This window comes from Aegilops tauschii, chromosome 7 (assembly GCF_002575655.3).
Source record: "Aegilops tauschii subsp. strangulata cultivar AL8/78 chromosome 7, Aet v6.0, whole genome shotgun sequence".
Taxonomy (NCBI): Eukaryota; Viridiplantae; Streptophyta; class Magnoliopsida; order Poales; family Poaceae; genus Aegilops; species Aegilops tauschii.
Window position 1 is genome coordinate 124,884,114 of NC_053041.3, and position 26,335 is coordinate 124,910,448.

Sequence of the window (26,335 nt, forward strand, 5' to 3'; positions counted from 1 at the left end):
GTGAGTTTTGGAGCTTATGGTCATCTTGATGACAAGCTCGAGTTCATCGAAAACGGAGTTCACTCACATCTTCTATGATGTTTTCGATGTTGGAGGTTATGCCGGTTCTTCTCGGTTGGAGGTTTCACTCCTCTATTTGTTGGCATACCTTCCCTGCCTTTTCGATGTTGGATGTTTTGATGCTACTCGTCTTCCTCTATCCAACAAGCTTGAGTTTGCTCAATTCGGAGCTCATATGCAGAAGTTATGGCAGTTTTGGTTTCCCGTGGAGTATTCTTGTTTTCGTGGAAGTGGCTTTAGGATGGTCCCAGCGGTAGTACCGCGGGACCCAGCGGTAGTACCGCTTAGGGTCACAAGCGGCAGTACCGCTCCGCAGCGGTAGTACCGCTGGTGGGTCCTCAGCAGTAGTACCGCTACGGTACCAGGCCCCTACCGCGTCGATTCGAGGGGTCATTTTTCGTGCCGGATAGTGCGGTACTTCGCAGCGGCAGTAGGGCGGCAGTAGCGCTCACGAGCGGTAGTACCGCCCAACCACCGCGGCAGTACCGCTCGGGTCTGTCACTCTCCTGCCCTCCAGACTCCACGGTAGTACCGCTGGGGTGAGTGGTAGTACCGCTTATAAGTGGTACTACCGCCCCAAGGTTCATGTTTTGTTTATCCGTTTCCCTGCTTCTTCCGCCCGAGCGGTAGTACCGCTCGTGGAACGGTAGTACCGCTCGTGTGCGGGCTGAGCACATAACGGTTGGATTTTCCCCCTCCTATAAAAGGGGGTCTTCTTCCCCAATGAACCTTATCCTTTGAGCTCGTGTTCTTCCCCCATTGTTGACCTTCTTCGAGCTTGCTAACTCTCAATCCCTCCATGGATTCTTGCTAGTTTTTGAGGGAAAAGAGAGAGGAGATCTAGATCCACATTTCCACCAATCACTTTCTCCTCTAGGTGAGGGGAACCCCTTGGATCTAGATCTTGGAGTTCTTGGTGTTCTCCTTCTTGTTCTTCCTCTCTTTTCCCTCCCTAGCATTAGTTGCTTTGGTGGGATTTGAGAGAGAAGGACTTGGGCACTACGTGTGCCCTTGCCATTGCATTTGGTGCATCGGTTTGAGTTCTCCACGGTGATACGTGGAAGTTACAAGTTGAGAAGCTTATTACTCTTGGGTGCTTGGTACCCTCGAGCTTGTTCCTCTTGGGTGCTTGGGCACCCTAGACGGTTGGTGGTGTTCGGAGCTCAATCATTGTGGTGTAAAGCTCCAGGCAAGCGTCGGGGTCTCCAATTAGGTTGTGGAGATCGCCCCGAGCAATTTGACGGGTTCCGGTGACCGCCCCCAAGGGTTGCCATTTGTACGGGTTCGGTGACCGCCCTCAAGGGTCCCTTAGTGGAATCACGGCATCTTGCATTGTGCGAGGGCGTGAGGAGATTATGGTGGCCCTAGTGGCTTCTTGGGGAGCATTGTGCCTCCACACCGCTCTAAACGGAGATTAGCATCCGCAAGGGTGTGAACTTCGGGATACATCATCGTCTCCGCGTGCCTCGGTTATCTCTTACCCGAGCCCTTTACTTATGCACTTTACTTTGTGATAGCCATATTGTTTCTTGTTATATATCTTGCTATCACCTAGTTGTTTATCTTGCTTAGCATAAGTTGTTGGTGCACATAGGTGAGCCTAATTGTTGTAGGTTTTGTGCTTGACAAATTAACCGCTAGGTTTATTCCGCATTTGTTCAAGCCTAAACCATAATTATTTTAAAGCGCCTATTCACCCCCCTCTAGGCGACATCCACGATCTTTCAGCATGAGAGCAGTCTTATGGTTTCAAACCATGAGTTGCTATGACGCCACTCTTGGCAAACCTGAAGGAGAGCTTGATGCTCAACAGGCACAAGCTTTTCAGAAAATGGATACTCTGTTTAAGGCTGCTCTCTTGAGTGTTCTTGGTGAGAACATAGTTGATGCTTATGCGTCAATTGATAATGGAAAAGATATGTGGGATGCACTCGAGGCCAAGTTTTGGGTCTCGGATGCTGGCACTGAGCTGTACATCATGGAGCAATTCTATGATTACAGGATGACTGAAGAGCGCTCCGTGGTTGAGCAAGCCCATGAGATACAGTCATTTGCTAGAGAACTTGAGCACTTCAGTTGTATGCTACCGGACAAGTTTGTTGCCGGAGGTATCATCACTAAGCTTCCTCCTTCGTGGAGGAACTTTGCTACCTTACTGAAGCATAAGAGACTGGAGTTTTCCGTCCCGGATCTCATTGGCACTCTTGATGTGGAAGAAAAGGCGAGAGCAAAGGACACACGTGCTCGAGGTATTGAGGGAGGATCTAGTGCCAATCTGGTACAGAAGAAGAACTTCCAGCCCCACAAGTTCAAGAACAAGGGCAAGTTTGATGGTAAAGCAAAGTTTGAAGGGAAGAACAAGGCTGTGCAACACACGAACTTCAAGAAGAAGAATGACAAGAAGAAAGGTGTTTGTCATGTGTGTGGGGATCCTGATCATTGGGCTCCTAGTTGCCCTAATCGTTATGACAAGCGTCATCCTGGGAAAGGCGGCAAGGCCGCTAATGTTGTCATTGGAGACACTGACATGAAGGATGCTGGGTATGGTATATTTCCCACTATTCTTTCAGTATGTCATTCTCCTGATTGGTTGATTGACACGGGTGCTAATGTGCATGTATGCGGTGATATTTCCATGTTTTCATCTTATAAGACCGTAGGGACTTCAACCGTGCTGATGGGCAATGGTTCAACTGCTTCTGTTCGTGGTGTTGGCACGGTCGATCTGAAGTTTACTTCGGGGAAGATTGTGCGGCTGAAGAACGTGCATTATGTCCCCTCCGTCAATAAAAATCTTGTTAGCGGATCTCTTCTGTGTAGAGATGGTTACAAGCTTGTCTTTGAGTCGAATAAATTTGTAATATCCAAGTATGGAACCTTTGTTGGTAAAGGCTATGAGTCAGGAGGCCTGTTTCGTTTATCCTTATCAGACGTTTGCAATAAAATTGTTAATCATGTTTGCAAAAATAGTGAATCAAATGTGTGGCATTCACGTCTTTGTCATGTTAACTTTGGTTGCATGTCGCGACTAGCGAAGTTGAACTTAATCCCTAGTTTCACAACTGTTAAGGGATCTAAGTGTCAAGTTTGTCTGCAAGCTAAGCAACCTCGTAAGTCTCACACGACTGCGGAAACGAGAAATCTTGCACCACTAGAGCTCATACATTCAGATCTATGTGAAATGAATGGTGTTTTGACAAAAGGTGGAAAGAAATATTTCATGACGTTAATTGACGACTCCACTAGATACTGTCGTGTGTATCTTCTGAAATCTAAGGATGAGGCTTTGAACTTTTTCAAGATCTATAAAGTTGAAGTGGAAAACCAACTTGATCGAAAAATCAAGAGGCTTAGGTCCGACCGTGGTGGAGAGTATTTTTCCAATGAATTTGATGCTTTTTGTGCGGAACATGGTATAAACTATGAGAGGACGCCTCCCTATTCACCTTAGTCAAATGGGGTAGCCGAAAGAAAGAACCGTACTCTAACTAATTTGGTTAACGCCATGTTAGACACATCGGGTCTCTCCAAGGCATGGTGGGGGAAGTCGATATTGACTGCATGTCATGTCCTAAACCGTGTTCCCACAAAGAATAAAGAGATAACTCCATTCGAGGAATGGGAGAAGAAAAGATTAAAACTCTCTTATCTACGAACCTGGGGTTGTTTGGCGAAAGTCAATGTGCCAATTCCAAAGAAGCGCAAGCTTGGACCAAAGACCGTGGATTGTGTTTTCCTGGGATATGCTTTTCATAGCATTGGTTATAGATTCTTGGTTGTAAAATCTGAGGTACCTGACATGCATGTCGGTACGATCATGGAGTCGAATGATGCGACTTTCTTCGAAGATATCTTTCCCATGAAGGACATGGCTACCTCATCTAATCAGGAGATGCCTAGTTCATCGAATCATGAACCAGTTACAATTACCGAACCTGCCATTTTGATGGAACACTTTGAAAGTCCTGTGGAGGAGAACAATGAAGTTCCTACTAGGAGCAAGCGACAAAGGACTGCAAAGTCCTTTGGTGATGATTTTCTTGTGTATCTCATAGATGACACTCCCAGTACTATTTCAGAGGCTTATGCATCTGAAGATGCTGACTACTGGAAGGAAGCGGTTCGTAGCGAGATGGATTCCATCTTGGCGAATGAAACTTGGGAGATAACTGATCGTTCTTATGGGTGCAAACCTATAGGATGCAAATGGGTATTCAAGAAGAAGCTTAGGCCTGATGGTACTATTGAAAAATACAAGGCTCGGCTTGTGGCTAAGGGTTATACCCAAAAGGAAGGTGAAGACTTCTTTGATACTTACTCACCTGTGGCTCGACTGACCACTATTCGAGTTCTACTTTCACTAGCTGCCTCACATGGTCTTCTCATTCATCAAATGGATGTTAAGACTACTTTCCTAAATGGAGAGTTGGACGAGGAAATTTATATGGAACAACCAGATGGGTTTGTACTAGATGGTCAGGAAAGAAAAGTGTGCAAGTTGCTGAAGTCTTTGTATGGACTCAAGCAAGCACCCAAACAGTGGCATGAGAAGTTCGAAAGAACTTTAACAGCTACAGGCTTTGTTGTAAACAAAGCTGACAAATGTGTGTACTATCGCCATGGTGGGGGTGAGGGAGTTATCCTTTGCTTGTATGTTGACGACATACTGATTTTCGGAACAAATCTGAATGTTATTAAGGAGGTCAAGGATTTCCTATCTCGCTGTTTTGAGATGAAGGATTTAGGAGTGGCTGATGTCATTCTGAACATCAAGTTGTTGAGAGACGATGATGGTGGGATTACATTGCTTCAATCTCACTATGTGGAAAAGATCTCGAGTCGCTTTGGCTATAGTGACTGCAAGCCCTCTCCAACACCATATGATGCGAGTGTGTTACTTCGAAAGAATCGAAGAATTGCTAGAGATCAATTGAAGTATTCTCAGATTATTGGCTCGCTTATGTACTTAGCCAGTGCTACAAGACCTGACATCTCTTTTGCTGTTAGCAAACTGAGTCGGTTTGTCTCAAAACCAGGAGATGTGCATTGGAAAGCTCTAGAGAGAGTTTTACGTTATTTGAAAGGCACTGCAAATTATGGAATTCACTACACTGGGCACCCAAAGGTGCTTGAAGGGTATAGTGACTCAAACTGGATCTCAGATGCTGATGAGATAAAGGCCACGAGCGGATATGTATTCACTCATGGAGGTGGCGCTGTTGTTTGGAAGTCTTGCAAGCAGACCATCTTAACGAGGTCAACAATGGAAGCAGAACTCACAGCACTAGATACAACTACGGTTGAAGCAGATTGGCTTCGTCGGCTCTTGAATGACTTGCCGGTTGTTGAGAAACCTGTACCGGGTGTCCTTATGAACCGCGACAATCAAACTGTGATCACGAAAGTGAGCAGCTCAAAGAATAACATGGAGTCATCAAGACACGTTCAGAGAAGGTTAAAGTCTGTCAAGAAAATGAAAAACTCCGGAGTTATTGCATTGGATTATACCCAAACGTCTAAAAATCTGGCAGATCCTTTTACTAAGGGTCTATCACGTAATGTGATAGATAATGCATGGAGGGAGATGGGTATGAGACCCACAATATGAGTTGTTCACAGTGGTAACCTAGTCTATGTGATCGGAGATCCCGTGAATTAGATGTGGAAGACAAGTTGTTGGTCAACTGAGAGGAGAGTATCCTTACTGTTAACAATACCACTCCATTAAGATGCAATACTCTCCTAAATCTGCATGGCAGGTTGATGTATATCTTAATGTGTTCTAAGTGGCTCATTTAAGCAGAGATGTTGTCCTGCAGAACATCTTTTGAAGAACACACCTATATGAGTCTGATTGTCAGACGTCGCAATCTATGAGAGTAGGGTTCTCTCTAGTAAACTCATGAAAGGTCACGGAGTATGACGCATAAGCTCCACCCGCGGGAAAGACCCACAGTAGCCTAGTATCGGTCAAGGCTTTGTGTGAAGCTAGATTCGTAGAAAACTTGCAGTTCAAGGCCCAGTCCACTGTTCAAGTTGCCTACTAGTGTAGCATAGAGTTCTAGGTGGAAGTTCAACTTAACAGTCTCCACTGCAATACCGGTATATAAAACATTGTTTTGGAACCAAAGGCAAATTTCTGTGTGCCTCTGGGTTCTGGTGGGGGATTGCTGGAATTTAGTCTATTTTGGGACAACCCAATAACTATTTCAGAAATTCCTAAATAAATCCTAGAGGCCCACTTAGCCCATTTGTGCAAGGCAAGGGATACTACTAAAGTTTAGTCCCACATTGCTAGTTTAGTGGGAGTTGGACCTCCTTATAAGGGAGGTTCTTTCCCCACTTATATGAGCATGAAAACAAGAGGGATATCCACGCGCGCTCCTCCTCCGCCGCCCGCCTCGCCGCGCCGCGCCGCGGGTTGCGGGTATGAGCCGAGCCGATATCTAAATTTTTGCCACGCACTACGGGTATACGAAAGGTCACTCGGAAGCTGGAAAGTTTTTGCTGTAGTGGATATTGAATACGAACGCTGCACCCTTCGGTTGCTGCCTGTTCGTTTCGTCTCCCGCGTTCCCTTCAGCTCCTCGCGCAGCCTCTCGCCTCCTTCTCTTGCGCCTATAAAAGGGAGGTCGCTCCTCTCAGAGAGTCGCACCAGAACTTCTCCTTCCTCTCGCCACCGGTTCCAATCTCTGAGCTGTTGTTGTCTTCCTCATCCCGGCTTGCGGCGTGCACCGCGAGTCGGGATAGTAGGCCTCTGAAACCGCACCTCTTTGAGTCCTGTACGGGAGAAGGGTGATAAGGTTTTTGGGGAGCGCTCCACGCGACTACTGACTTCTTCATCACGGACTCCGACGACTACTTCCCCGACGACGACTTCTTCCCCAGCGTCGACAACCTCATCAACGACATGGCTGGAGAGGATGTCGACCCTAAGTCCACTGCTTCTGCTGCTGCTGTCCCGTACGTGTTCTTGCTCTTTCTGTTAGAAGTCCTGCCACAGTTCTTTGCTCTAGTCTCTGCCCTACATATGTTAGGTTCTACTTTATTTATGCAACTTCATCTAGTGTCTGTTCTAGATGTGTTTAGTTCAAGTTCATATATGCAGATGCTATTTACCTTCTCTCTGTCAGATTGCATGACTTGTTTTATCTCTGTTATATTAGTCATGCTTTATTTAGTATTTCCGTTAATAAAATCATTCGGTAAATTGCTCATATTTCCTGAGGCTTAGTTGGTAGGTGTGTATGGTATGGTCTGAGAGATCGCGAGTTCAATTCCTGAGGCAAGTAAATTTATTATTTTGCCAAAATATCCGACTAGGCCCACCTTGGCCCACGCGGGGATGCACAAAATAAGCTATGTGCGGCCCATGCGGGGAATTTTGGTTACGCACGGCCCATACATATGGTGATCCAGCCGTACGTGACCAAATAGGATAGACGGACAAAAATTAGGGACTAACCAATTAGTACCACCTCGCGTATATGTTTTTTATTTAAACTGAAAGCGTAAATTCACGAGAAAAAAACGTATTGTGACATTGAACCCGACAAAGTCAATCCGTGCTTTATTATTAAGGGAAAGATTACAGTTTACTTTTATTAAAAATTTATTATTTTAAACAGAAATAATAACATTTTTTAAAATATGTACTTTGAGACTTTAAATTACTTTTTTCCTTTTTAGTTTAAGACTTAAAATATATAGTTTTGAGCCTTCAAATATGTAGTTTGACACTTTCAATTTTTTTTCTTTTAGTTTTTATGTGGTGATCTTTTTTATAGTATATTATAGTTTACTTTTATTAAATTTCTATTATTTTAAATATAAATAATGACATTTTAAAAAATATGTACTTTGAGACTTTAAATTACTTTTTTCCTTTTTAGCTTAAGACATGAAATATATAGTTTTGAGCCTTCAAATATGTAGTTTGACACTTCCAAATTTTTTTCTTTTTAGTTTTTTATGTGGTGATCTTTTTTATAGTATATTATAGTTACTTTCATTAAATTTCTATTATTTTAAAATGGTAATAATTACATTTTTTAAAATAAGTACTTTGAGACTTTAAATTTACCTTTTTTCTTTTTTAGTTTAAGACTTGAAATATATAGTTTTGAGCCTTCAAATATGTAGTTTGACACTTCCAAATTTTTTCTTTTTAGTTTTTATGTGGTGATCTTTTTTATAGTATATTATAATTTACTTTTATTAAATTTCTATTATTTTAAATGGAAATAATGACATTTCTTAGGTGGTGACCTTTTTTTCTTATTGGGCTAGCCCAGATAGGATTAGGATGCCGTGGGGGGTCAAAACCAACGGGGCAACGGTCCCCTCGACCCACTCCCTCTCTCTGCCCTGCGCTGCTCTATTCCGTTCCCCTTTCTCTCCCTCTCTCTCGCCGCTCGTCATCGCCACTTCGATTCCGGCTGATTTTGGCGATTGTCGTCGTTCTCCGGTCCTGAGGTACACACCTGAGCCTCCCACTCTCATCTGTTCCATTTGTATTTTTTAGTTAGAGGTGTGTTTTCGCATTTCCTACGCTAGGGTTTTGGCGGCGGCGGCAGGTGACGGCGACGACGACGGAGTAGACTGTAGGCGACCCTCGGCTCCAACCTAGGTGAGCATATCATCCCTCCCTCTTTTGATGTAGATCACTGCCACTATCAATCAAATTAAGGTGTTTGAGTTGCTAGCTGTAGAAATTGGAAGTGCAATCTGTCAATCAAATTAAGGTGTTTGAGTTGTTGTTGTTGTTGTCAATTGGAAATTGGAAATTGGAAGTGCAATCTATCAATTTTTAAGTCATCATCTTTGGAAGCATCTAAATTCTGAAACAAAGTGTTTGAGTTGCTGTTGTAATCCATAGCAAAGTGTTTGAGTTGATGTTGTGTACTACCTTTTCACCATCTCACATATATCACTAGCTTCTCATTGAATCTTCGGTTTAATTTAAATAGTTGACTGTCCAATGTGGCAATATGTGGCAAATCTAGTGTTTAAAGAAAATTTTCACTCGAAAGCAATGCTCCAAGTTAGGTGAGGCAAAATAGTGTGACAAATATAGTCACAATCCAAACAAGGCCTTAGGGGTTGTTTGGTTCCAAGCCAGAACTTGCCACACTTTGTCACAGCTCAACTTAGGCAAGTTTGACCAAGTTAGGTGTGTGTTTGGTTCTTGCCCACATGTTATAGATACAAACTGGCATATATATACTACACTTCATCCATATAATTGTGTGAACATATCGATAGTGCTATATTGTTGTTGTCCAAAGCTAGTTATGCACATGCTACGATATATTGTTGCTGTTTTACCCTTGATGAAATCTGCCAAGTCTGAAACTGACAAAATTAAAACTTGCCATGTAGCATACTCCATCCACATGCTACGATATATTGTTGTTGTTTTACCCTTGATGAATATAACAGTGTGTTTGCTAATGTAGCATACTCCATGATGTTATGGACAAATTTGCATTGTATACTTTGACATGTGTGTTTGGTTCTTGTCATAATAACCTATACTTGTTACTATTTTGAAGTTCCAGCCATGACTAGCTGGAACAGCCACTACCAGTCTTCGTGCAACTTCGCGGCCTATGAAATTGACAAAGGCGAAACGGGCACCAACCAGGTAAGATTACAAAAACATCCATGAGCATTGCAAACACATGCATATATACATATATCATCTAACCATTCTTTATTGATGATTTCAAATATTTGACTTGCCAGACGTATGTACGAGACCCATCTCCAGAACCGGTCCAGCAGCAGTTACCAACACATGACATGGACATGCTCAGTCATGAGCTTGTCGCGTCAAAGGATAGTACAATGAAGGCACTTAAGGATTTGAATGACTCCCTGAAGAAAGAGAAGGACGAGATGGTCGATGAGAACTCCGGTCTCTGCGATACGAAATTGAAGCTCATTGACCAAAAGCGGCTACTAGTCACCGAGATCGAGTCTATGAAGAAGGAGATACGGCTCCTGAAGGCCGAGAGGGAGGAGCTGAAGACCCGCAAAGTCTATTTTAGAAAGGAGGGACAGAGCAGCAGGAACAAGTTGCGTGAGATGAGGATCATTCTTCATTGTAGCTAGTTAGCGGATAACAAGTTGCGTGAGATGTGAAGGAAATATGCCCTAGAGGCAATAATAAAGTTATTATTTTATTTCCTTATATCATGATAAATTTTTATTATTCATGCTAGAATTGTATTAACCAGAAACTTGATACATGTGTGAATACATAGACAAAACAAAGTGTCCCTAGTATGCCTCTACTAGACTAGCTCGTTAATCAAAGATGGTTAAGTTTCCTGACCATAGACATGTGTTGTCATTTAATGAACGGGATCACATCATTAGAGAATGATGTGATGGACAAGATCCATCCGTTAGCTTAGCATTATGATCGTTGAGTTTTATTGCTATTGCTTTCTTCATGACTTATACATGTTCCTCTGACTATGAGATTATGCAACTCCCGAATACCGGAGGAACACCTTGTGTGCTATCAAACGTCACAACGTAACTGGGTGATTATAAAGATGCTCTACAGGTGTCTCCGAAGGTATTTGTTGGGTTGGCATAGATCCAGATTAGGATTTGTCACTCCGTGTTTCGAAGAGGTATCTCTGGGCCCTCTCGGTAATGCTCATCACTACAAGCCTTGCAAGCAATGTGACTAATGAGTTAGTTGCGGGATGAAGTATTACGGAACGAGTAAAGAGACTTACCGGTAATGAGATTGAACTAGGTATGATAATACCGACGATCGAAACTCGGGCAAGTAACATACCGATGACAAAGGGAACAACGTATGTTGTTATGCGGTTTGACCGATAAAGATCTTCGTAGAATATGTAGGAGCCAATATGAGCATCCAGGTTCCGCTATTGGTTATTGACCGTAGATGTGTCTCGGTCATGTCTACATAGTTCTCGAACCCGTAGGGTCCGCACGCTTAACGTTCAATGACGATTTGTATTATGAGTTATGTGATTTGATGTACCAAAGTTTGTTCGGAGTCCCGGATGAGATCACGGACATGACGAGGAGTCTCGAAATGGTTGAGAGGTAAAGATTCATATATTGGAAGGTTGCATTTGAAGATCGGAATGGTTCCGAGTGATTCGGGCATTTTTCCGGAGTACCCGGAGGTTACCGGAACCCCTCGGGAGAAGTTATGGGCCTTATGGGCCATAAGAGGGAAGCACACCAGCCCACAAGGGGCTGGTGCGCCCCCCTTTGGGCAGGAGGCTGATTAGGACTAGGAGAAGGGGGGCGGCCCCCCTTTCCTTCTCCTTCTCCCTTCCCCCTTTTCTACTCCGTGTAGGAGGTGGAATCCTACTAGGACTAGGGAGTCCGAGTAGGACTCCACACCTTGGTGCCCCCCCTAGGGCTGGCTGCCTCTCCCTCTCCCTCCTCTATATACGGAGGCAGGGGGCACCTCAAACACACAAGTTGATCTTTTAGCCGTGTGCGGTGCCCCCCTCCACAGTTACACACCTCGATCATATCGCCGTAGTGCTTAGGCGAAGCCCTGCGCCGGTAATATCATCCTCACCATCGCCACGCCGTCGTGCTGACGGAACTCTCCCTCGGCCTCAACTGGATCAAGAGTACGAGGGACGTCATCGAGCTGAACATGTGCTGAACACGGAGGTGCCGTACATTCGGTACTTGGATCGGTTGGATCGCGAAGAAGTTCGACTACATCAAGCGCGTTACTAAATGCTTCCGCTTTCAGTCTACGAGGGTACGTGGACACACTCTCCCCTCTCGTTGCTATGCATCTCCTAGATAGATCTTGCATGATCGTAGGATTTTTTTTTGAAATTACTGCGTTCCCCAACAGTGGCATCCGAGCCAGGTCTATGCGTAGATGTTATATGCACGAGTAGAACACAAAGAGTTGTGGGAGATAAGAGTCATACTGCTTACCAACAACGTCTTACTTTGATTCAGCGGTATTGTTGGATGAAGCGGCCCGGACCGACATTACATGACCGCGTTCATGAGACTGGTTCTACCGACGTGCTTCGCACACATGCGGCTAGCGGGTGTCTGTTTCTCCAACTTTACACTACAAAAAATACACTTCCGTGATGATACGTGTTTGTCACAGTAGGTCGCGTTTTCTGTCATGCATGTACATCCATGACAAATTTATGACAGAATCAAGATAGTCATACCTGTGCTGTCGTAGAAGTGTTCTATGACATTGCCAAAATTATCATCATGGAAGTGTCCACGTCCATGACGATAAATCGCGCGTCACAGAAGTGCTTTCGTCAAGGGTGACCGACACGTGGCATCCACCGTAACGGAACGCCGTTAAGCTATCGGGTCGGGTTTTGGATCTGATAACCCGTTAACAGCCCCGACCAATGGGGATTTTCCACATGTAAAATCATCATTGGCTGGAGGAAACACGTGTCGGCTCATCGTTGGGACAGATGTCATCCACTCATTGGACGAAAGGCACCTATGATACGTCGACACGTGGCACGACCCAACAGAGGCCCATTCCTGTGAAAAGGCCGGCCCGTTTGACTTGGTCAAAAGGTGGCGGGCCGGCCCATGGAAAGCCTGTTAACGGCCTGTTCGCATATAGCCCATTTACAGCCCGCTAACCCAAGGCCCGTTACGCCCTATCCAAATTAGGCCCAGTAGCGTCATCTGGGCCATCCAATATGATTCCAGCCCGTTTTCACTTCTGGCCCATGTATGGCCCATGACGTCTTTCGGCCCATATGAGGCCCTATGTAACTGTTGGCCTATTAACGGCCCGTGGTGAAACTGGCCCGTAATGAACAGTGTATCACTTTACACCCATTAACGGCCCATGGTGAAACTGGCCCGTAATGAACAGTGTATCACTTTATACCCATTAACGGCCCGTGGTGAAACTGGCCCGTAATGAACAGTGTATCACTTTATACCCATTAACGGCCCGTTATTCCGTTGGGCCGTTTCCAGCCCATGTTATCTTTCGGCATTCTCAGAGCCCATTTATTCTTGGGCTCATTTCCAGCATTCGTTTACTTACGGCCCGTTACTGTCATTTTCTGCTTGTGGGCCAAATTTAGCCCGTGGTTACAGTCGGCCCGTTTGTGGTCCGTTAATACGTTGGGCCGTTTTCATAGCGTCATCAAATACGGCCTATTAACGATGGCCCGTTATGGTCGGCCCATGAACGGACGATTCCAACTCTAGCCCGTTTACGGCCATAATGCGGCCTGTTATTGGCCCATGTTTGGCCAATCGATCATACGGCCCGTAGAAGGCCCATTGATGGTACGGACCGTAGAAGGCCCATTGTTTCTACGGCCCGTAGAAGGCCTACTGTTTCTACGGCCCGTAGAAGGCCCACTGTTTCTACGGCCCGTAGGAGGCCCAGTGTCACTCCAGTAAATATTAGCCCATGGTTATTGTGGCCTAGTTTTTAAAAATAGGTTATTGCAGCCACTAGCAAACCGCGGAAAAAGAACTGCACTGACTACAAGCAAACAAATAAACAAGACAACAAGGAAATAAATAAGCAAGCAACTTATGCTAGGCTATCTAGGCTATTAGACATATTACATCCACTGGGCATCAAAGTTCGCCACCAGTGCAAATATAGGGAACAAAGCAGCATATAAACGCCGCAGCAAAACAAGTCCAAAACTGAAACCACTTCAGAAGAGTTCAAGAAACAATATCCTGGGTACCCATAATGCTGGCAAGATGCTTAGCAAGCTTATTAACTTTCTCTTGTTTGGCGCTTAAATCCTCGAGCGCTTGCTGTTGCACAAGAAAGTACGCATCTGAATTCTGCAGGGACTTCCTCAGACCTTCGGCTTCTTGCCGCAGCACAGCTGACTGATGCCTTTCAGCTTGTAGCTGAGACTGAAGAAGCCGAAGTGATTCAGGAAGCGAGTTCGAAGAGCTTGTGCCAGCGGTACTGGCCAGTAACTCGAACACTACATCAACGCAGGACTGTGGGGTTTTCTCACTGTCTACAAGATCGTTTTTATCACCTTTCTTGGAGACCAACAGGGTTGTCTTACTATCTTGAACCTTATCTGCTTTACTTTCTCTACCATTGCATAGTGGGGTGATCTTCTCCAATATTCTGTTTGCATACTACAAGAGAAACAAGCAGACACATCACAGGTTTAGCTTGTAGTATACGAAACTCATTTTGGTAAACCGGTTCAGTAGTAAGGTGGACATGATAACAGCATGAAACAAACATATATCTATGTACTATGGTCACTGTATTGTCCATATCATTCTAATTTATGTTCCCTAATCAAGATAGAGACACAGTTCAACTCATATATTTTTAAGACACGGCAGCATAGACAGAATATAAGTGTGAGAAACTACACAGCATTGGCAGCACTTGTAATGTGCATCACATGAGAACATAACTGTTTATACAACTTAAACTGAAATCAACATAGAGCAAGAAGTTAGAACAGCAATACAGTTAAAGAAATAGGTTTAAAACATACCTGTTGCGCCATTGGAGCTTCAATTGGATCCTTCAAATTCGAAAGTAGTTGGTATGAGTAAATACAGTGATGCAACAGCAAAGGAGTATGGACCATAGCTACGGAATCTGACCTGAGAACAGTTGCTCTTCTGCTTTAAACGTGGAGTTTGGGTTAGCTGTGGTAGTCTTCGTGCTTTGGGCACTACAGTAGCTTTACAAACTGCTCGTGTGGGGGTAATCTGTGGTGGACATGGTGCTTTGTCAACTATAAGTGGGTTACTATCCACTGGGGTTGCGGTTAGATGGGTTGTAGCTGGTTCTCTGCCCAACGGTGTAAGTGTGCAATCTGGAAGAGTCTCGATCATGTGTGGTGGGGCTAGTTTGTGGGCCAGTACAACCATGGTTCTATCTGCATCGACGGGTAGCACTGTCTTTTGTGAAGAACAGGTTTTTGCTCCCTTAGATACTGCCATCACCCCCTCCAATTCAAATGGCTGATAAACAAGAAAAGAAATTGAACGTACAGACATTGTATGATAGACAGATGTGGTAATTCACATATATGTTGTCTAACCAAACAGTACAGCACGACACAATTTCACATATATGATGCCTAACTAAACAGGATAGCATGACACAATTTCAGATATATGATGGATAACTTAACAGGATATAATGGCATAATTCAACATATGATGAGTACCTAAACAGGATGACATGACAAAACTATATGATGTCTTTCTAAAATAGGTTGGGATGAAATAATTCACATACATGTTGTCTAAGTATACAAGATGGCATGATATAATTGACATAATTGATTCATATACTAAGCAGCTGGCTCTCGCATGTATGATCTCTAAACTAAGCAGATAGAATTCAATATTGTGCATATGATGTCTAAACTAAGCAATGCAAGACACCATATGCATCATATGAGAAATATAAACATTGCAACTTAGAGCATACACCTCAGGTGGGATATAGGACTGGTCATCTGTCTCTGAATCCTCCTCTGAGGAGCTCCCTGTAACCATCGAGATATATGCTTCAACATGTACCATTGCCTGCTTTGAAGACCTTGTTTTCACTCCAGATTTTTCCATAACCGGCTCAAATGGCTGATACACATGAAGAGTAGTTCAATATACACAGATTGTCGACAAATGGTATACGTAATGAAAAAAAAGATGGCATGAGATAATTCACATATATGATGCCTGGCTCCATGGCGGTGCATAATTCACATATATGTTAACTGGCTGAAAAACATGGCATTGCATAATTCACATATCTGATATGGAAAGCAAACAGGAGGCATTCACACAAAAGATGTCTAATCTAAGCAGATGGCATGGCAATGCAAGACACCATATGCATGATATGAGCAATATAACCCAGCCAAGTTAGAGCATGCACCTCAGGGGGGAGTACGACTGGTCATCTCTCTCTAAATCCTCCTCTGAGGAGCTATCTGTAACCAGCAAGAATTCTGCATCGACAGGTAGCACTGACTGCTCAGAAGACCTTGTTTTCACTCCAGATTTTCCCATGACCGACTCAAATGGCTGATGCACAGGAAGAGTAGATGAATGTATAAACACTGTTGACAAATGGAATGCATTATGGAAAAAAATATGGCACAATACAATTCACATATACGATGACTGGCTAAACAGGATGGCATTGTCATAATTCACGTATATGATGCCTGGCTAAAGAAGATGGCATTGCATAATTCCCATATACTCCCTCCGTACCTAAATATTTGTCTTTTTAGAGATTTCAAATGGACTACCACATATGGATGTATATAGACATATTTTAGAGTGTAGATTCACTCATTTTGTTCCGTATGTAGTCACTTGTTGAAATCTCTAAAAAGACAAATATTTAGGAATGGTGGGAGTATGATATAGAAACCAAACAGGTGGCATTCACACAAAGCAAATCTAAACTAAGCTGATGACATATAAGATGTATAATGTAAGCAATGCAAGGCGCCATATGCATGATATGACCAACATCAGCATGCCAGGTTAGAGCAAACACCTCAGGTGGTAAACAGGCGTGGTTGGCTCCTTCTGAATCTCCATCTGAATAGTTATCTTCCTCTGGAATACAATCTGGAAATGCAGGAGGGGGGGGCACTTTGCCCACCATGGAGCGGCGTCTGCATGACATTATATTCGCATGCAACGGTTTTCTCTTTTTATCTACATGTTTAGTACGATTGTGTACAATATCTGACATGCATAATAAAAAAATAGTTAGATTTTGTAAGGCCTAAGGGGTGCATGCAAAAATCAAGGCTGATGGTAGCAAACGAGTGGATGGATCCAAAACTAATGATAGCAGGTAGATTATAGCTTCAGTTTAAAAAGACAGACAATGGATCATCTATTGTTTGTTGCCCACCCAACATGAACCACATAGAAGACCCCAGATGAACCAGATAGTAGACAGATACTATTCGTTGCTGGCTCGATATGAGACCCATGGGCAATTCAAAACTCAAGATTGAACGATAAAGTAGCAGGTAATAATAACCGATGTATAACGTAAGCAAACACGAAAGACTGCGACCTCTCTTCCGGAACTGTGCAGTCCTCAGGTTCATCTGCTCAGTCGATGATGGTAATGCAGTTGGCGTGGCTGCCGGCAACGGGGAAGATGATCTGAGGCGGTGAAAGGAAGTCTGCAGGGGGATCTCTGCTGCAGTGAACGCTTCTGTCGATGGTGCACCTCAGGTGGGGTGGATGACGGCACGGCAGGAGCAGGACATAACACACAGAGTTTTCTTTGACGCCTATCTGAAAATGAAGTAAATCTATAAGGGCTCCTTAGAATTAGAGGATTCTATAAATGCAGGGACAAGAAAAACACAGGAATAGGATAGGAATGCACGTGCAAAACAGAGCATTTGGAAACATAGGATTTCAGTCAACCTGGGTGTTTGGCTCACATGAATTGGAAGAACAGAGGAATGGAGAAACAAACTGATGCGGCGAGTGTACAACCTCTTTGGCATAGCCTTGTGGACCTCAGCATCATTGGGTTGGACGTGGAGGATGGTGATGATGTTGGTGTGACTGTCGGAGGCGGGGAAGAAGATCCGAGGCCTCTGGAAACGGCGCCGAGGGTACTGCTCCGCTGTGATGGACGGTTCCGTCGTTGGAGCAGCTCCGCTAAGGTGTACGGCGACGAGGCTGAAGCATGACAAGACAGACAACGTTAATCTGAAGTGGGACCCTAATATCATCTGCAATAGATGATGTAAAATACATCACCAAAAAGTGCTAGATGTAAAACGCATCAGCCGCGCCACGGCCGCTCCGACAGATGCTGTAAGTACTGTTCACTCTGAACTTAACTGAAGAAAATGAACTTCACAGTCGAAACTGAATTTTACTGTCGAAACTGATTGAACTAACTAGTAACAGTGCATTGCAATAGATGTTTAGGGCGTTCGAGCACTAGTAGCAGAGAAGCAGTGATCTAAATCAGCAGACACTCGAGTAGGGAACGCACTAGCAGAGAGCAAGTCGTGCAGTAGCACCGCGAGCGAGTGCTAAAGCAGCAACTCCTGTAGCTGCCGGAGGTCGTGCAGCAGCAGCAGCAGCGCAAGCGAGAGCAAGAGCAGAGCAGCAGCACAAACGAAAGCAAGAGCAGTGCAGCAGCGCGACCGACAGCAAGAATAGAGCCGCAGCGCGAGCGAGAGCCGGAGCAGCTGCAGCTAGTGCCGTTGTGGAAGTCGCCATCGAGGAAGCAACGACATGGGGGAGAGACGCCGTGGATGATGTGGCCGGTGACGGCGCCGTCGATGGAGACACGCCATGTCTGCTCGGTATCGAGCACCGGCAGCCCCGTGAGATCGAATAAAAGATAAAATGCAGCGGTGAGTGCAGAACCTCCTTGGTGGCGCCGAGTTGGCCTCGGCTTCATCGGAGGAATTGGTGAGGGTGCTGCGGTTCCAGTGGGGCAGGTCAAGACGGCGCTGTGGGGATTGAGGTGGTGCGATAGACGAGGCGAATGTCAAGGAAGCTCCTTGGAGGTGGAGGACGAGGCGGCTGATCCGACGGGACGACGAGATCGACAACGGATCCTCATCCGGTGCGGTGGATGAGGGACGGCGAGCTGTTGCGGTGGACGACGTAGTCAGGGAAGAGTCTCCGGCTGGGCGGCGGTCGGGAGGCCGACGGAGGAGCGTGGGGTTTCGCGGGTTTTGGCGGCCTCGGTGTACGAATGGGGGGGCGAAGGGGGAGGGGGAGCCAAGCTTAGGGATGCGCTTGTCCGAAATGTAGGGTAAGTTACCAGCGTACCCCCACCGGTTTTGACACCGCGACGTGGAGCTTCATTTCTGGCTGAGGGGTAGAAGGGGGATTTCGCGTGTCTGGGCTGCGGGAGCGATTTCAGATGAGGAGGGAGTTCTCGCGCGTGTCCAAATTTCGGGATAACAAGGCGCGGCGCGGGTTGAAGAAGCGGGAGTTTCAAAGCAGGTGAGACAAAAGATACTCGAGCTTGAAAATTTCGGGATAACAAGGTGCGGATTCCTTGTTCGGCAGAAGAAACTTAACGTGTAAAAAAACAATTCATACAAGACACAAGAGAGTCATGTCCCCTTTTACTATATTGCTATAGATGCCATTGAAAAAACGACAAGAAAATGTAAAAAAAATCGGGAGAACAAGATTACCCTGCACAGTACCAAATCGATTCGCACATCCCTCAACAACAACAAAAAACAAATCAATTCCCACCAAAGAAAGAGTAATGTCCCTTTTTATATGATTACAGATGCCATGATCTCGAATTTCAATTTTTGAATCCACGTTATGTTGAATTCGAATATATCGTTAGGTGACCTTGCGGTTTATAATTGATGTAGTCGTACATTTTGATCTTCCATCATATATGAACATTTTACTCCACCATGTGAACATATATATTGTCGTCTACCATATGGACTAAATTTGAATCAATTTTCCTTATTTGAATACGATTGTTGTCAAGTTATACAACAATTTAAATATTATCTTGATAACAAAAAACATACATATAGCAGTAATCATATTTCACTATGAACTACATGTACCATACGCTCTCCAATTCAAATATTTGTATCCATTTTATGTTGAATTCAAATCATAGTACATTATTGGTCTAGGTAGCGAGATGTTTGGGATAATCAGAACCCTGTTTTCGTACGTATAATTTTTGGCTGAATTGGGACAAGTTTTGGTATAAGCCTCTTGCAAAACCGGAGATTCTCTCAACAAGCCTCGTGGTTCCGAGAGGGAACGTGTCACCTTTGTGTGCGAAACGATATACGCTGCCTCCCCCCTGATTTTATTTACAGAGGCAACATAGAACTATATGAGTGCCCTGTCATTTTTTATACATTAATTGAGTTTCTGGTCATTTAATGTGCATAAGTCAAATTTGAACTACAGGCACATGCTCTCGTGCACCAAAGTTGGTTGAAAAATCACATTTGTGTCCTCGGGTGAATTTCTAGGTCCCATGCAAGAAATGAGAATAAAATTAAAACATCTGGGCATCGTGGCTCGGCCGAGAACATTGAGAAACTTGGTTTTAAAATTCTTGTAAATCCAAAACACGTCTGAAAATCATGAAACTTGGCATGGATGTCATGTCATGGTACTACCATGTTGTGGTAAAAAAAATTGGCCGAATAGGAACAGATTTTGGTATAAGCTTCTTGCCAACCGAAGCTTCTCTCAAGAAGGCTCGTGGTTCTGAGAGGGAACGTGCCACCTTTGAGTGCGAAACGATATACGTTGTCCCCCTTGAGTTTATTTACAAAGGCAACATAGAACTACATGAGTGCCCTGTTAAATTTTGGAATTATTCCGGCTTCGTTTGGCCTTATTTACACATTAATTGAGTTTTTGGTCATTTAATGTGCATAATTCAAATTTGAACTACAAGCACATGCTCCCGTGCACCAAAGTTGGTTGAAAAATCACATTTGTGTCCTCGGGTGAATTTCTACTCCCTCCTTCCATCTATATAGGTCCTAATGCGTTTTTCGAGGCTAACTTGTCAATAGGAGCTTCCAATAATATAATTTTCATAGTATACATCTCATGTGCTATTAATCTTGTCAATAGTCAAAGGCTGTCTTGAAAAACACATTAGGCCCTATATAGATGGAAGGAGGGAGTAGGTCCCATGCAAAAAATGAGAATAAAATTCAAACATCTGGGCATCGTGGCTCGGTCGAGAACATTGAGAAACTTAGTTTTAAAATCATGAAACTTGGCATGGTGTCATGTCATGGTAGTACCATGCCGTGGTAAAAAAATTGGCCGAATAGGAACAAATTTTGGTATAAGCTTCTTGCAAATCGGAGCTTCTTTCAAGAAGGCTCGTGGTTCTGGGAGGGAACGTGTCACCTTTGTGTGCATAATTCAAATTTGAAATACAAGCACATGTTCCAGTGCACCAAAGTTGGTTGAAAAATCACATGTGTGTCCTCGGGTAAATTTCTAGGTTCCATGCAAGAAATGGGAATGAAATTCAAAATTCTGGGCGTCGTGGCTAGGTTGGAAACATTGAGAAACTTAGTTTTTTAATTCCTGTAAATCCAAAACACGCATGAAAATAATGAAACTTGGCTTGGTGCCATGACATGGCACCAACATGCTGTGGTAAATTTGCAGTCTGATTTGCGAAGGCGCACACATTAACAATCAACAAAGTCATTTTGGAACAAGTGCTGTCACGTTACAATCGGAAACACAAGTATTATTGAAACCGTGGGCGTTCTACTTACTAGTACCATTTACGTGCCACCACGCGTCCCCATTTTTTATTAGCTAGGAGGCGCCGTGCAGGGTAGCTATTTGAGTACGAGAGGCGTGCGATCAGACCCCTGCGCATGCTTATCGGGAGGAGAGCCCTTTGACCTCCATCTGCCGTCCACCTCTCTCCCAAGGTCTCCATTAATGGCGCCCGAGCCTATGTTTAATGGCGTGGCTATGTCTCACTCGACTGAGATTTAAGAGAGAAAAAAGAAAATATGAAAGCACGGATCTTGATGTAAGATCCGACGGACCTATATAGCATCTACTGCGACTTATAGCAAGACTGATGAATATATAAGGACGATTAATTTTTTTTATCAAAGAAGGGCTTGCCCCTTCCGATTTCATTACTGAAAACCACCACAATTCACAAGAAGTTCAGCACAACTCCAGCCTAACACGAAGGACTAAAAGCTACCAGATTGAAATCGCAACATCCCAAGAGGCCAACAAAGGCCAAACATCCGCGCTAGAACCCAACATTTCACAACTGACGACACAATCCACATCCTAAACCGATTATTACATCAAAAGAAACCAGGAAACTGAAGGAAGCCCAGCAGCAACTAGAAGAACAGCAACGCCAGGATCACCACAGCAAGAGTTTTCTTCATTCCAGCCTCGCAACATTGATCTTCCACAGAAAGATAAGGACGATTAATTGTCTTACATAATCAGAAAGATAATTAAAAAAGCCACATGCGGCTACGCCTGAAATACACAAGGGCAAAAGAAGAAGGAAGACAAGGATCTGGCTCGCTGATCTCTACTTTCTTGATGCATTGCTGCAGGCCGCGGGAACTAGTCTCCGCGGCGAGCGGCGATGAGCTCTTTCGTGTCCTCAAGATGCTGCTTGAGAACATCCACGGATTCCTCCACCAGCCTTTGGCGCTCGTTGCGGAGCATGTCATTCTCGTCCATAAGTTTTTTGACGATGACGCCGGTCCTCTTGAACAAGGCACTGGTCTCCTCCTGCTGGTCTGCACTTCGGACGATCTTCTCCCTCAGCAGGTCGCGCTCGGCCCGGAGCCTCTCATTGCCCTCCCTTAGTTGCCGGATGACGCCGGTAGCCTGTTCAAACGAGGCTTTCATGTCGTCCTACAACCTCGCCCAGCCGGAGATCTGATCCATCTGGCTATGGACGATCGCATGCAGGCGCCTGTAACAGTCGTTGCTTGCCCGCGAGAAATTTTCCCAGGCCGCCGCGGCGCGGCGGGACATCTCTGCTGCTTCCGCGGCGCGGCCGGACCAGTCTGCTGCATCGACGGCGCGGCGGGACCTCCATGCTGCTTCAGCGGCGCAGCGGGACCTCTGTGCTGCTACTTCCGCGCGGCGAGACATGTCGGCTGCTCTCACAGCGAGGCGGGACATCTCTCGTGCTTCCGCTTCCATGCTCACCTCTCCCTGGTGGCAATCTCTCGACCCAGAACTCACGCTGGCCATGGCAGACGCAAGGGAAGGATGCTAAATGACTTGTTTGTTTTTGTGGATGAGGAGTTGAGGAGGAATGTGCAGTCATCTTGGCATACTAGTATTTATAACCGAGTACTAATACGCTCCTAAGTGGGAAACCGTTTAGGTTGTGATCGGTGTGAACAGGTTTGCAATTCAATATAGCGTGGTACTAATACGCTCCTAAGTGGGAAACCGTTTAGGTTGTGATCGGTGTGAACAGGTTTGCAATTCAATATAGCGTGGAGTAATTTGGAATGTGACGAGACGCAAGCTCAAAATTTATTGACGGTTCTAGTTTCGAAGTGCGGCACTATTCCCGGATGGAGTACTTCTTTTTCTACTCCCTCCTTTCTGGTTTTATAGGGCTTATCTCAAAATTTCAGTTTTTCCATTTTATAAGGCTCAATTTGGTTGTTCCCCAACACATGTTCAGATTCCAAGGTGCATTAAATCATTGCATGCAAGTATTAAGAGAAAATTGACCAATGCATGTACTTTATGCATGCATGCATTGCAATTAATGCATTGATAAACATAATTTTTTGAGAAAACAAGAGCATTAATTAGGTGCTTTTGCAAACTACAAAAAATATTCCACCACTCACCATCTTGGTTGGTGAGATTTTTGAATTAAGCCCTATAAACCGGAAAGGAGGGAGTACTGTTGTGTAGGTGCAATAACTGGCACCGTCGTATACATATCTTACGGTTAATGGGGCGTTCGACAGGAATAGCCGCGTGGCGAGCTCTCACACACGCCTATGTTTTTTCTCGAAAAGGAGGATGATGACCCCCGGCCTCTGCATTTGGGAGTCACACACGCATCTGTAGCTACGAATTGTAGTGTTCTCAACCATTCGATTGGCTCTATCGTGGATGTACCTATATACTAAAACATGTCTAGATACATCTATATTTTGACAAATGGAAGGCATGTATTGTGGAATGGAGGGAGTGCTTGTCATCAAAATGGATAAAAAGGGACGTATCTAGAACTAAAATACGTCTACATACATCTCCATTTATCCATTTTGATGACAAGTAGTACTTCTTACCCAAAGGAGCTTATATCCAACAGACACAAAATATTCGTTCGACTGTTGGAAATTACTGATCTGATGTCGAAGTAATTGCTGCATCGCCACCAAAACCCACCATTTCTTAAGCTAAAGTAGACCAAGGTAATCCCTATATTAGCATATTACTAAGATAAACAGAAGGCACTGTAGAAACATTTAGGACGTGAGCTTGTCAATCTGAATGTGGAGGGACACAAGCTTAGCCCCGGCCAGCAGCTTGGGCGGAACTGTCAAGAAGGTCAGCTCCTGCACGTCGACGTCGCTGGGATCCTTACTGCTTGTCACCTCCATTTCCACCTTGACGGCGTCGGTCGTGCCTTTGGGCTCCCCCGGCGGGCCGTTCGCCCACAGCTTGGCCACGTAGTGCGGCAGTGGGGACGCCCCCGCTCTGATGCAGACGACCGACACGGCAATAGGCGCGCCGATGTCGAGCACGCCGCCGACCAAGAAAAACGCGCGGCGGTCCTCCTCCGCGAACAGCAAGAGTCGTGGCTCCGACAGTGGCACTTGCAGCTAGAGCACCTTGCCGTATTGGATCCTGTGCACGGGCATGGGATGCGCGGTGCTGATGTGGTGGTAGAGCGCCGGCGGCGGGCCTTCGTAGCCGCAGACGGGCACGGGGCATTTACAGGGCGCAAGCGGACACACGCTCTGGTGATCGGCGAGCTTGTGGTAAGTGACGTAGAGCCCACAACCTTCGTTCGGGCACTCCACCCTCACCGACGAAAGGACGGAGTCCACCGCCGTGTTCTGCACGTCGAAGCCACCGCCGCGCTCGCACTTCTGGCACTGCCGCTGGTTCCCGGGGCGCTCGACGCAGCAGTCCGCGCAGGCCAGGTGCCCTCCCTTGCACTGCAAAAATCAATCGAACAACACATCAATCAAGAAACCCGCACCTTGCTCAATCAGCCGAACGGACGAGGTGTATTCGAACCTCATACACTGGAGGCGTCAAGGGGCGGAGGCACAAGGGGCAGTGGAGCACGGTGAGGTCCATCGAGACCTTAGAGAGCTCCATCGTCGGGTCCTGTTCGGTCTGCATGATCTCGCCCTCCTCGTGCACAACCATCTCTCGACTTGGGCCGGGGTATTACAAAGCTTTACCATCACATATTTTATACTACTTCAAGGTGCATTAAATCAACACATGCAAGTATCAAAAGGAGAGTCACGGCATGCATGCATGCGTTGTAATTAATGCATCGGTAAACGCAAATTATTGAAATATATCGAGTGCAGTGCTTTGATGTGTCGCGTCAACTCGTACATCAACGAGAAGTTTGATTATCCTCTCCCTCGTGGACTTAACTGCACCTGCCTTTGGCTGTATGACAGGTTGGCCACACACCTGTCGGGCCCACCTATCATACACGCAAAGGCAGGAGCGTCCCTCCCTCGCCCATGAGCGTGGTGGCTGGCAAGACTAGGAGAAGCTTTCGCTACACGCTCTCCCCCCCGCACGCGGTGGACATGCAGTAGTTCAATCGGTGTCAGATGGCCAGAAGCGTACTGTAGTACTCCTCCAGTGCAGTAGTACTCCATCATTGTTCGACTTCCCGAAGAGGCGAAGAGCCAAGCGCAGCCCGGACGCTCGTGTGGCAGTTTCATGTGTAGAGTAGTCTAGGATAGCATGTACCGTGCCTGTAAGCTTAAAATCGTTGGGGTCGGCTCCATGCTATGTGGCCGTCTCGGAGTTTAAAAAAATAGTCTTCTGGCCCTACCTGACACCCTAGTGATTGTAGTTTGCACGCTCATCTGGTCAAGACAGGAATATATATTTTAATTTGTTTTTTCGAAAAGGGGGGACTCCCCGGCCTCTGCATCAGAACGATGCATACGGCCACATATATTTTAATTTGTGGTGGGTAAATGTTAGAGGTTGCAGCAAATATATTGTACACTGCGGGTCTTTCAGCCAAGTTTAGAGGCAAGCATGTGGGGCCAGTGCTATGATGTGTCGCGTCAACTCGTACAACGAGGAGAAGCTTGATTTTACTACACGCCTTCTCCCTCACCCATGCGCGCAGTTGCTCGCAAACGAGGACAGGCTTTTGCTTAGTAGTACTTCTACAACAAGCTATCCGTCCCGCTCGCGGTGGACGGACATGCAGCAGTGGATTCGACACTGTAGAAGCAGTAGTAGTAACATCATTGTTCGTCTTCTCGAAGAGGCGAAGAGCCAAGCGCAAACCGAACGTTGCAGTTGCGAACATTGGAGCACGCATATAGCCAGGCTCTTGCATGAGACAAAATTGCTATGTGAGCCCACTATTGTACTAGTACGTACAACTACTTGCTAGTATACCCCTGTAAACCAGAAAGGAGTATTTGCCCTTCTAGAGATTTCAACAAGTGACTAGACTACACCGAGACGGAGTACATATGGAGCAAAATGAGTGAATCTGCAC